The sequence below is a fragment of the Peromyscus maniculatus genome, chromosome 10 (assembly GCF_049852395.1).
Source record: "Peromyscus maniculatus bairdii isolate BWxNUB_F1_BW_parent chromosome 10, HU_Pman_BW_mat_3.1, whole genome shotgun sequence".
Taxonomy (NCBI): domain Eukaryota; kingdom Metazoa; phylum Chordata; class Mammalia; order Rodentia; family Cricetidae; genus Peromyscus; species Peromyscus maniculatus.
Window position 1 is genome coordinate 97,228,364 of NC_134861.1, and position 10,892 is coordinate 97,239,255.

Genomic DNA, 10,892 nt, shown 5'->3' on the forward strand with positions numbered 1-10,892 from the left:
ACTTAGGCAGCCAACAAGCTTTGGAGGTGGAGTGTGGCTCTCTCCTCTAAACTGTACTCCAGGAAAACAAAGATGCTGAGAACATAGAGTGTTTGCCAGTGAAAGAAGCTTGCATGAGCAGAGCCAGTTCATGACAGTGTCACTGTAAATGGTGGCAGGGCAGGTCTACACAAGCCTCTCGGAGCTTTCAATATGTTACCCTGATGCTACACACAAAGTTAGAGATTTTTAGCATTTTTCCTGCTATATTTCACTGTTGCTTTAGTCCTTCCTTTCTGTCCCGCCACCCTTCTCTTGTAGCATTGGGATGTTTATGTGTTGTCTTGCCACTCTATATTAGAAACATGTACTTCAAACAGCATAGTAGTCTTCTTCAGGTTTGTGTGTTCCTACTATTATCATGACTATCATCCTTGAGTAAAGATCACAGGATATCTTAAGTACCTTTGCATTCCAACAGAAGCATTCTGGTGATTTAGACACCACAGAAGACACCAGTAGACAAGTATATTCTTTTAAAACAGGTAATTTGAACATTAATGCTACATAGGGATTTTTGTCATTTAATATTTTATAATTAATTTGATAAAAGTAGCCTATTATTGATGAGGCATAGATTAAAACTGTTATTCTTTACATTAGAATGGAAACTTAAATGAATTATTGAGAGGTACAAAGAGCCAGATGCTCTTTATATAATTTTATTAGTCAAAATCATTATCCTAAAATGTAGATGAACGTGGCTCCACCTCTTCCAGATCTTTATCAGCCATAGTTTTGGTTCTTGTCCAAAGCATTGGCTCAGATCTGTGAGAAGGGCTCGAGCAGGAGGCCTGGCTCTGCGGTCAAGAGCCTGTGCTGCTCCAGCAGAGGGCAGCTCACAACTGCCTGAAACTGCAGCTCTGGTCTCTGTGGGTAACTATATGTGTGTATAGGCGCCCCCTATAACCAGAATAATACAATAAACCTTTTTTTAAAAGTTTAAAAAACAGAATCTAAAAAGTACTCAGGATCTTCTTTCTGACAAAACTAGAGTTTTCAAACAAATTGTTTCTTTAACTATCTTTGATCAAAACAGGAAATACCAACACAATGACAACATAACACTGCTTCTAGGTGAAGAACCATCACATGGACTAGTTATATAATTTTTCTCTTGCTAGTTTGGTTTCACAGTTTTCTTTCATGTAAAATCTTGGCAACTGTTGTCTGGTAATATAATGCATAAGTATAACTACAAAAAAAAAAATCTGGTCCAGTGTTTTGAAATGCTAGGATATCACCTACTGGATGGATAGGTTTGATTTAAAGGTAGAGTCCAGGTAAGCAATGCCTCAGACCCCATCTTCCTAAACCTCTTAATGGCCCTACTGTGAGATAGGGAGTGGAGACAAGAGGATTAGCCAGAGCATGCACACTAGCTTGTCTGTAGTATGTTGCTGTGCAGCAATAGAAATGAGAAACTGTCTCAACAAAGTTGAAGGAGAGAACCAACCTCTGCAAGGTGTTCACTGAGCTCCACACACAGGCTATGTCGCATGCACACCTGTATGCATACATACATACACAAATAAAAACTTAAACCTCTTAGTTACTTGAGTTTGATCAAAAGGGTTTGCTGACATTAACTTCTAGGTATCTACCACTTGTGGGACCAGATGACACCAAACAACTTTAAGCTAGCAACAAGAGACTATCAAAACCAACCAACAGGATAATTAGTGGTATATGGTGATATTTTGTTTGTGGTCTAACAAATAAAGTTTGCCTGACTATCCACTAGTTAACCATAGAGGTCAGACAGTGGTGGCACACACCTATAATCCCAGCACTTGGGAGGAGGAAGCAGGAAGATCAGGAGTTCAAGTCCGCCCTGGGCTACACAAGATTGATCCACTCTAAAAGAGAAACAGCCAGGTAGTGGATACTCAGGCTTTTGATCTCAGCACTTGGGATCTCATGCCTTTGATCCCAGTACTTGGGAGGCACAAGCCTTTAATCCCAGCACTAGGGAGGTGGAGACATGAAGTGATATGTCTGGGTGGAAAGAGGAATATAAGGCAGGAGGAGACAGCAGCTCAGCTCCCTTTCAGGCTGAGGAGTTGACGAGGTAAGTGGTGGCTGTGGCTTGTTCCTTTTTCTCTCTGATCTTTCAGCATTTACCTCAATATCTGACTCTGGGTTTTTATTGTTAAGACCAATTAGAATTTGAGCTACAATGGTACCTTTAGAAGAAATCATTTAATGGGAGAAGATTTTCTGAGTCAAAATGGAATCATTTGTATCCACACTAGAAAAAGAAAGTAAACCAAAAAATACAGGGAAAGGGTTTTACCCAGTACTGACAGGGACTAAGAGTTTTACCCTAGCGTAGAAAAACAAAGACATAGAGAACACTTATCCAGACAGTTGAGGAGATAGCTCAGTCCAAAATGTGTGTACTCATCTAGAACCAGGACCTGAATTGGATCCAGGACCCATATAAAATCCAGAGAGTGGATTGCCTTTGTGATCCCAGATTTGGATAAAATGAGCACACTGGCCAGTTAGCCAGCCTAACCAATGAGATCAAGTCCCATAAGAGTCAGTCTCTCTCATGCACACACACACACACACACACACACACACACACACACACACACACACACGGACTATAGAGATGGGTCAGGGTATAAGAGTGCTTGATATCTATGGTAGTTTGAATACAATTGGCACCATAATCTCATAGGGTGTGGCACTATTAGGTGTGGCTTTATTGGGGTGATGTGTATGGTCTTGTAGGAAGTGTGTAGCTGTAGGAGTAGGCTTTAAGTTCTGTGCTCAAACTACTCCCACTGTCACCGATCATTTCCTGTTGCCTGTAATACGTAGGACTCTCTAGCACCATGTCTGCCTGCACGACACCATGACGATAATGGGCTGAACCTCCGAGACTAAGCCACCCCAACTAAATATTTTCCTTTGTAAGAGTTGCCATGCTCATGGTGCCCTTCACAGCAAGAAAAGCCCTAAGACATTACCTTTGCAGAGGTCATAGTTTGGATCCTGGCACCCACATCATGTGGCTCACAACCACCTGTAACTTCAACCCTCAGGGATATGGCACCCTCATCATTTCCAAGAGCACCTGTGCATGGAGCACACACTTGGGGAAAGGGGGAACAAATAAATAGTTACAAGGTGGTCATATCCTAAAAAATGACACCTGAATTTGCATCTGGTCTCTACACAGGCACCATATACACATATGCAAAATAAAAAGGGTTGTGGTGATATATTGTGTACCCTAATATGCCTGAAGATCAGAGAACAGAACAAGACACTAGATTAAACCAGGCAGTGTGGCACACACCTTTAATTCTAGCACTCGGGAGGCAGAGATCTTTCTGGATCTCTGTGAGTTCAAAGCTACCCTGGACTATATGAGATTGAGTCGGTCTAGGAGAGAAACAGAGCCAGGAAGTGGAGGCACACACCTTTAATCCCAGTACTAGGGAAGCACACATGCCTTTAATGGCTGGGAGGAGAAAGGTATATAAGGTGTGAGGAGACAGGAACTAGAAGCCTTTTCAGCTGAGGAAGCTCATTTGGTAGAGGGATATTGGCTGAACTTTTCAGGCTGAGGAGTCTTAGAGGTAAGGCATGGCAGTGGCTTGTTCCCTTGTCTCTGACCTTCCAGCATTTACCCCAATATCTGGTTCTGGGTTTTTTATTACAAGACCTTTTAGAAATTTGAACAATTGTTCTCAGTGTTTTAAAACTATACAGCCTACCTATTCTACAATGTGTAGGTGTCCTGATTAGCTTTAACTGTCAACTGACATAGCCTGCAGTCATCTGATAGCCTCAACTGAGAAACCACCTAGATCATATTGCTGTCTGTGCAGGACCATCTTGTCTGTTGATTGATGTAGAACCCGGACGCCATGGGTAGGACCACCCTGTGGCAGGTGACCCTGAGATGTAAAGCTAGCTAAACCAGAGTGAGTGAGCCAGCCACTAAGCAGCATTCTCTAGGATTCTCAGGGCATTTTTTTGGCTGTGAAGAATTCTTTGTTCAGAAGGAATGCTGTGTGGAATACAAACAGGCCTGCTTTGTTCCTGCCTTGACTTCCCTCAGTGATCGACTATGACCTGGAGTTGAAAGCCAAAGTACACCTAGACTCCACTAAGATGCTTTTTATCACAGCAATAGAAAGGAACCTTAAACAGTAGGTTTACTCAAATAAGTCCCAAAATGGAAACATGTCGAAACACAAGGTCTTAATGCCCAGTGAGCCCAGCAATGTTTAGGGCCAGGGAAATTACAATGACAAGCCCTCTTAGAAAAGCACACATAGAGTGTGTGCACTAGGGCTGGAGAGATGGTGCAGTGGTCAAACATGCTCAAGGCTCTTCCAGAGGACTTAAGTCCCAGCATCCAGTCTGACAGCTCACAACTGCCTTTCGCTGCAATTCCAGGACATACAAAGCCTTTGACTGGACTCCACGAGCACATGCACATAGATAGATAGATAGATAGATAGATAGATAGATAGATAGATAGATAGATAGATAGATAGATAGATAGATAGATAGATAGATAGATAGATAGTAGGTAGATAGATAGTAGGTAGATAGACAGATGATAGATAATAAATCAGTAAATGCTTTTAAGAAGAACCTTGGTGCCGGGCATTGTGGCGCACGCCTCTAATCCCAGCACTTGGGAGGCAGAGGCAGGCAGATCTCTGTGAGTTCGAGGCCAGCCTGGGCTACTAAGTGAGCTCCAGGAAAGGCGCAAAGCTACACAGAGAAACCCTGTCTCGAAAAACCAAAAAAAAAAAAAAAAAAAAAAGAAGAAGAAAGAAGAAGAAGAAGAACCTTGGCTACTGTGTGTACAGTTGGAAGCACTAGGTATGCTGTATCATGGATGTTTCTCAGTCTCCTATGTGTTCTATGTCACACATACATACAAGACCCATTTCCATCAAAAGTAAATGCCAGCAAAGACCGAAAAGCCAGCACGTTTCCCCCTTTACTGCCCCTGACCACATGACAGATCATTGTTTTTTATTATGACATCCAGGATGCAACTTTACTAAATTCAGGAGATCCTCAGTCTATCACGTCTATTTCAATGAGCCTCCTCATGATAGTTTTCCACTCAAGATTGTTTCTTTTGGCAATTTGCCATATTTATTCTGTCTTCAGAGTTTAATAATGATAAATACAGAAACAGGTTTTGCATGTATATCTTATCCCATGTTACTACAAAAAAAAAAAAAAAGGTATTTCAAGTGCTGGGGATTGGCTCTGCTAGTGTAGCCACCAGGGCAGGAGTTGAGAGCCCCAGAACTCAGGAAATGGTGGGTGGGCTTGGCTATATGCCTAATTCAGGCCTCAGAGAGCAGTGACAGAGGGTCTGATACATGGCGGGAGGGGGGAGGAAGTATATTTCCTCAGATTTAATGCACAGAGTCCTGTGGACAGCTGCTATTATGAATCTATGTTTTTCTGAAAAAGAAATGAGCCTTTCCATTTCCATGATTAAGCAAGAAAATAAAGCAATATTTTAGATATTCCTTAACTGATAAAATGTATAATCTACCTTTTTGGGTTCTGATTTGGGTTCCAATTTGCTGTTCTGTTCAAACATTTTTTTTTTTTTTTTTTTTGGTTTTTCGAGACAGGGTTTCTCTGCATAGCTTTGCGCCTTTCCTGGGACTCACTCTGTAGCCCAGGCTGGCCTCGAACTCACAGAGATCCTCCTGGCTCTGCCTCCCGAGTGCTGGGATTAAAGGCGTGCGCCACCACCGCCCGGCTGTTCAAACATTTTTTTTTTTTTTTTTTTTTTTTGGTTTTTTTGAGACAGGGTTTCTCTGTGTAGCTTTGCGCCTTTCCTGGAGCTCACTTGGTAGCCCAGCCTGGCCTCGAACTCACAGAGATCCGCCTGCCTCTGCCTCCCGAGTGCTGGGATTAAAGGCGTGCGCCACCACCGCCCGGCCTTCGCCACCACCGCCCGGCCTGTTCAAACATTTTTTAACAGTATCTGAAGTAGGCATTATGGTAAAGCTGGTAAGCTCGTTAGGAGAAGTTAGCTATTCAGATGACAACCACACGGATGGTATTGACTCTAGCAAATCACTATTTGCACAAATTTCATATCCTGAGAGTAACAACAAACAGGCTGGCCAATCCCTTAAAAATACCAGTGTGTTTTAAGATTTTAATAGTACATTAATCTCTCTGCACCTGTGGTAAGTGCCCTGATGACTAAGTTTTATCCATCTAGTAACTAGACTTACTTTAGCTCATTTGGAGAACAAGGCTTGTATCGTATCAAGTGTGGGAACCCGTAGAGGTTTCCTAGTAAGATCTGAGCTTGCTTTACCCAGCAGGACTGCATAAGAGGATGATTGGAACACAGGCCTGGGTATCAGGTGTTTGGAAGGGTCTACACTTGGCTGTATATAGCAAGGGGGAGGTATTTTGCCTCACCCCATGGCATTGTTATAAAAAGCCCCATTGAATAAAATTCTGGGCCATTGATTATTGACCCAGGTTCTGAAGCTTTCCTGTGTTTCTGTCTTTTTTCTTGTCACCATCTTTCTATCTACAAATTTCTTATCCCTCTCTTGTAGCTGAAGTTTTTCTGTGTCCCACCTGGTCCACAGCCACTCAGACCCAAGGAAACACACAGAGGCTTATATTAATTAAAACTGCTTGGCCTTTAGCTCAGGCCTACTACTGACTAGCTCTTGTGGTGGTATTTTATTTGTACTGAAATGTGATTTTAATTGTATGTTAATAAAGTTGCCCGGGGGTCAGAGCTATTAGCAAGCCATAGGAAAGCAGGGTGGTGGTGGCATACGCTTATAATCCCAGCACTTGGTAGGCAGAGCTAAGTAAGTCTCTGTGTGTTCAGGGAAACAGCCAGCATTGGAGACACACGCCTTTAAGACCTGGAGGGCTGTACATACAGGCAGTGACGAGGCAGTCATGTGTTTGGGTTTACAACCAATGAGAAGGCAGAACAGAAAGACTATATAAAGACAAACACACAAGAAGTAGGTCTCTTTTGGAGAGGTAGGACCACCGCAGGAGGAAGGGTAAGGTTTTAGCTCTGAGCTCTGACCTCTTGGCTTTCTTCTTTACATTGGTTCTATGTTTCTTATTTAATAAGGTGGTTGGTTACATCTACAAGCTCTTACACTTAAACTCAGCCAATTTTTGTTAATCTATATGTGGCCACATTATCCATGGCTTTACCTGTGTGTCATACATGCTACTCCCTGGATGGTGGCCTGGCATCTCCTGACTCAGCCTTCCTCTTCCCAGAATTCTCCTCTTCTGCTGGCCTTTCCTATACTTCCTGCCTGGCTACTGGCCAATCAGTGTTTTATTAAACCTGTGTACAAGGGCATTATCCCCAGCACCTACCTGCTTCCTAAAAGGGCTTTTTTTTTTTGCCAAATTCTCAAGGTTTCTCAGCTCTCTGGACCTTGGTTCCATTGCATTTGATATTCTAGAAACTTGTCTGTTTGGCTTCTACCCCCCACCCCCACACCTTGGTGTGTTTCCCGACCCTACTCTCTTTCTCAGTTTTCTTTGTGAAACAGGGAGGAAGTGTGTTTATTCACAGAGACTGGATCCTTGACTGTAGCTTGATTTTTCCGCCTCGCCCACAGTCAGGACAAACCTCTGTCACCCGCCAGTCCCACAGCCGCTCAGACCCAACCAAGTAAACACAGACACTTATATTGCTTTCAAACCGCATGGCCGTGGCAGGCTTCCTGCTAACTGTCCTTATCTTGCTAACTGTGCTTTTATCTTAAATTGATCCATTTCCATACATCTATACCTTGCCATGTGGCTGGTGGCTTACTAGCGTCTTCACATGCTGCTGGTCATGGCGGCGGCTGCAGTGTCTCTGGTCATGGCGGCGGCTGCAGCCTCTCTGGTCATGGCGGCGGCTGCAGCGTCTCCTTCTGCCTTTCTGTCCTTTTATCCTGCCTAGCCACGGCCGATCAGGTTTTATTTATTAACCAATCAGAGCAACTTGACATACAGACCATCCCCCAGCACAGCCAAGTGCAGACCATCTCAAACACCTGCACTCAGGCCTATGGTCCTAATCATCCTCTATACGGACCTGCTGGGTAACGCCACAAAGAACCTGAGAATGGGCTCCCACAGGACATACAGAACATCCCACAGCACTTGACTTTCTCTTCAGATGCCTCAGTCACAGAAAGCTTCCCATAGAAGCTCCTTGAGTCCTTGTCCAGCCTCTTTCATGAGCTAGACACCTGTGCCAACTTCTCCCAGACATCCTCAAGTGCACAGCAAGGGGCTGGTTTGCTGTTCTAATGGCCATGTGAGATGTAAACAACAGGAGACGGAGGCCATGCTCAGTCTGCTGCTGTGGTCTCTGCCCTGAGAGCAGCTCTTGTCATGATATAAGCATGGTGGCTCCCAGCTGTCTATACTTCCTGCTCCAGGGGAAATCTGACACCCTCTTGTGACTTCTGTGGATACTGCACACACACGGTGCACTACATACATGCAGGCAAAACATTCATATAAAAAAATCTTTAAAAACTAGAGTGTGGACCTTTAAACAAAGGGAATGAAAACATGCTGTAAAGATAGGGTTGACAAGATGGCAAACATTTTTATGAGTGGTTCTGTAAAGGAAGAATATCTCAAAAGAAAGGTCTGAAGCAAGTGCTGATTGAGATAAATTTTTAGTAGTGTCCAGTGAATGCTGTGGTAGAATGACTATCTTCTATCATGAGCCAAATTTGCAGCTTGATTCTAAGGACACATGACTTCCAAATTAGTCCTACACATAGGGTAGCCTTGACCTCTCTTCACTCTAGGAAGATGTCTCACTGTGGGGAAGAGCTGTTTACTTTGTAATAATGGTAGAAGATAAGAGACTGGCTGTAATTTTTTTTTATCTGGGGAGGAGGTCCAGGTTTAATCTAAACCATGAAATCATCAAATGAGCTCAGAGACATTCAGCTCAGACATCTTATTTTTGATATCAGAGCTCTGGGATCCTCAGGAATTTAACACAGTAACCCTAGTTAAAACCTTTCTGATGCTGTCTAATTTTATAAACATTGCATTTGTGCACAAATAAGGAAAGCCACTGTTTTCTGGAAAACTCATACTTTGTAACATACTAATTAGAGACATCTACTATTTCAGGGAAGTATTTTCACAGGAACTCCTTTTTAAAAAGTGTTTTTAAGCTATTTATTTATTCTTGTATTTTATATATATGAGTACCCTGTCTGCATGTACACCTGCATGCCAGAAGATGGAATTGTATCCCATTGTAGATGGTTTTCAGCCATCATGGGTTTGCTGGGAATTGAACTAAGGACCCCCAGAAGAAAAAGCAGTGCTCTTAATAGTGAGCCATCTCTTGAGCTCTACAGGAACTGTTAGAGACACTGCTTTACTAAAATACACAGCCAATGAAATGAGCTGCCAAGAGTCATGACATGAGAACAGCAAATGGCAATTGTTCAGATGTCAGCCTCCAAGGGAAAAAAAACTCTCTAATATGAAACCTCATTTTAGGCAAGGCCACGAGGCTAAAGACTCGGGAATATCATTTGCTTCTGTCTGAAATTACAAGTGTGCTATTGTAATTTTCCCTGGCAGCTATGGGGAATCCCCCATGCCTGTATTGTAGTGTGTTTTTCTCATGATTGCATCCCAATCTATTGGGGATCTCTATCTGCTGATTGTTTGGAAGATGGCACCACTTTAAGCTGTATTGTCCATTTGACATCAATAATGTTAGCTTAGGTCAGGGATTATAAATTCACTGGAAGCTACTTTATATCACAGCTCAGGTTGACATAGGAAAATTGTTGAATTTCCCTAGCTGTTAAGACAGTTGTATGCTATTAGGTAATATAAAGTTTCAAAGTAGCTTTAGATTAGACCAGGTGTCTTGGTTGGTGTGGGATGTTCTGTATGTCAAGTTGCTCTGATTGGTCAAGGAATAAAACCTGATTGGCCGTGGCTAGGCAGGAAGTATAGGCGGGACTAACAGAGAGGAGAAATAAAAGAACAGGAAGGCAGAAGGGGTCACTGCCTGCAGCAGCCGCCAGGACAAGAAAGATGTAAAGTATCAGTAAGCCACGAGCCACTGGCAAGGTATAGATTTATAGAAATGGATTGATTAAGATATAAGAACAGTTAGCAAGAAGCCTGCCATGTCTATACAGTTTGTAAGCAAAATAAGTCTCTGTGTTTACTTGGTTGGGTCTGAGCGGTTGTGGGACTGGTGGGTGACAAAGATTTGTCCTGACTCTGGGCCAGGCAGGAAAACTCTAGCTACACTTGCTGGTAGTTTTTAAGATTAAACTATTCCAAGGAAAAGCAGTCCAGTTCACAAGAACATGATAACCAGCTGTCTGATGTGGATGTGTGGAACCAAGGTTAAAGGTACAAAGCAACAAATTGCTATGCAGGTTTCTCTTACTAGGTCTGGCTGGTAACCTAGGACAGGGAACGACTGTCTGCACAAAACTCCTAACCTCAGTTTATTGATGTGGGTGTAAAACTTGAAGACTCAAAGTTCAGCCAACTAACTGTTTTTATGTTGGGTCCTGAGATTAAGCAGGTGACAGAGAGCAATTTACTGAGGAACAGGGACAACGAGCTTTTGTTCAGCTACAACTCAGGGAAAGATTTTCCAATTGGCCAGGACTACAGAGAATAATCTGACTTCATAGCCCCACAAAGAGCTGCAAGTTTCCCTTTTTAAGGTCTAAATTTATACACAGGACAGAAAAATATATTTTAAGATTCAAAATGCTTTCAATGTCTCTGTGCCTTGGAGAGTGTCCAGTGAGCTCATATTAATTGATATTAGGCAATTCTGA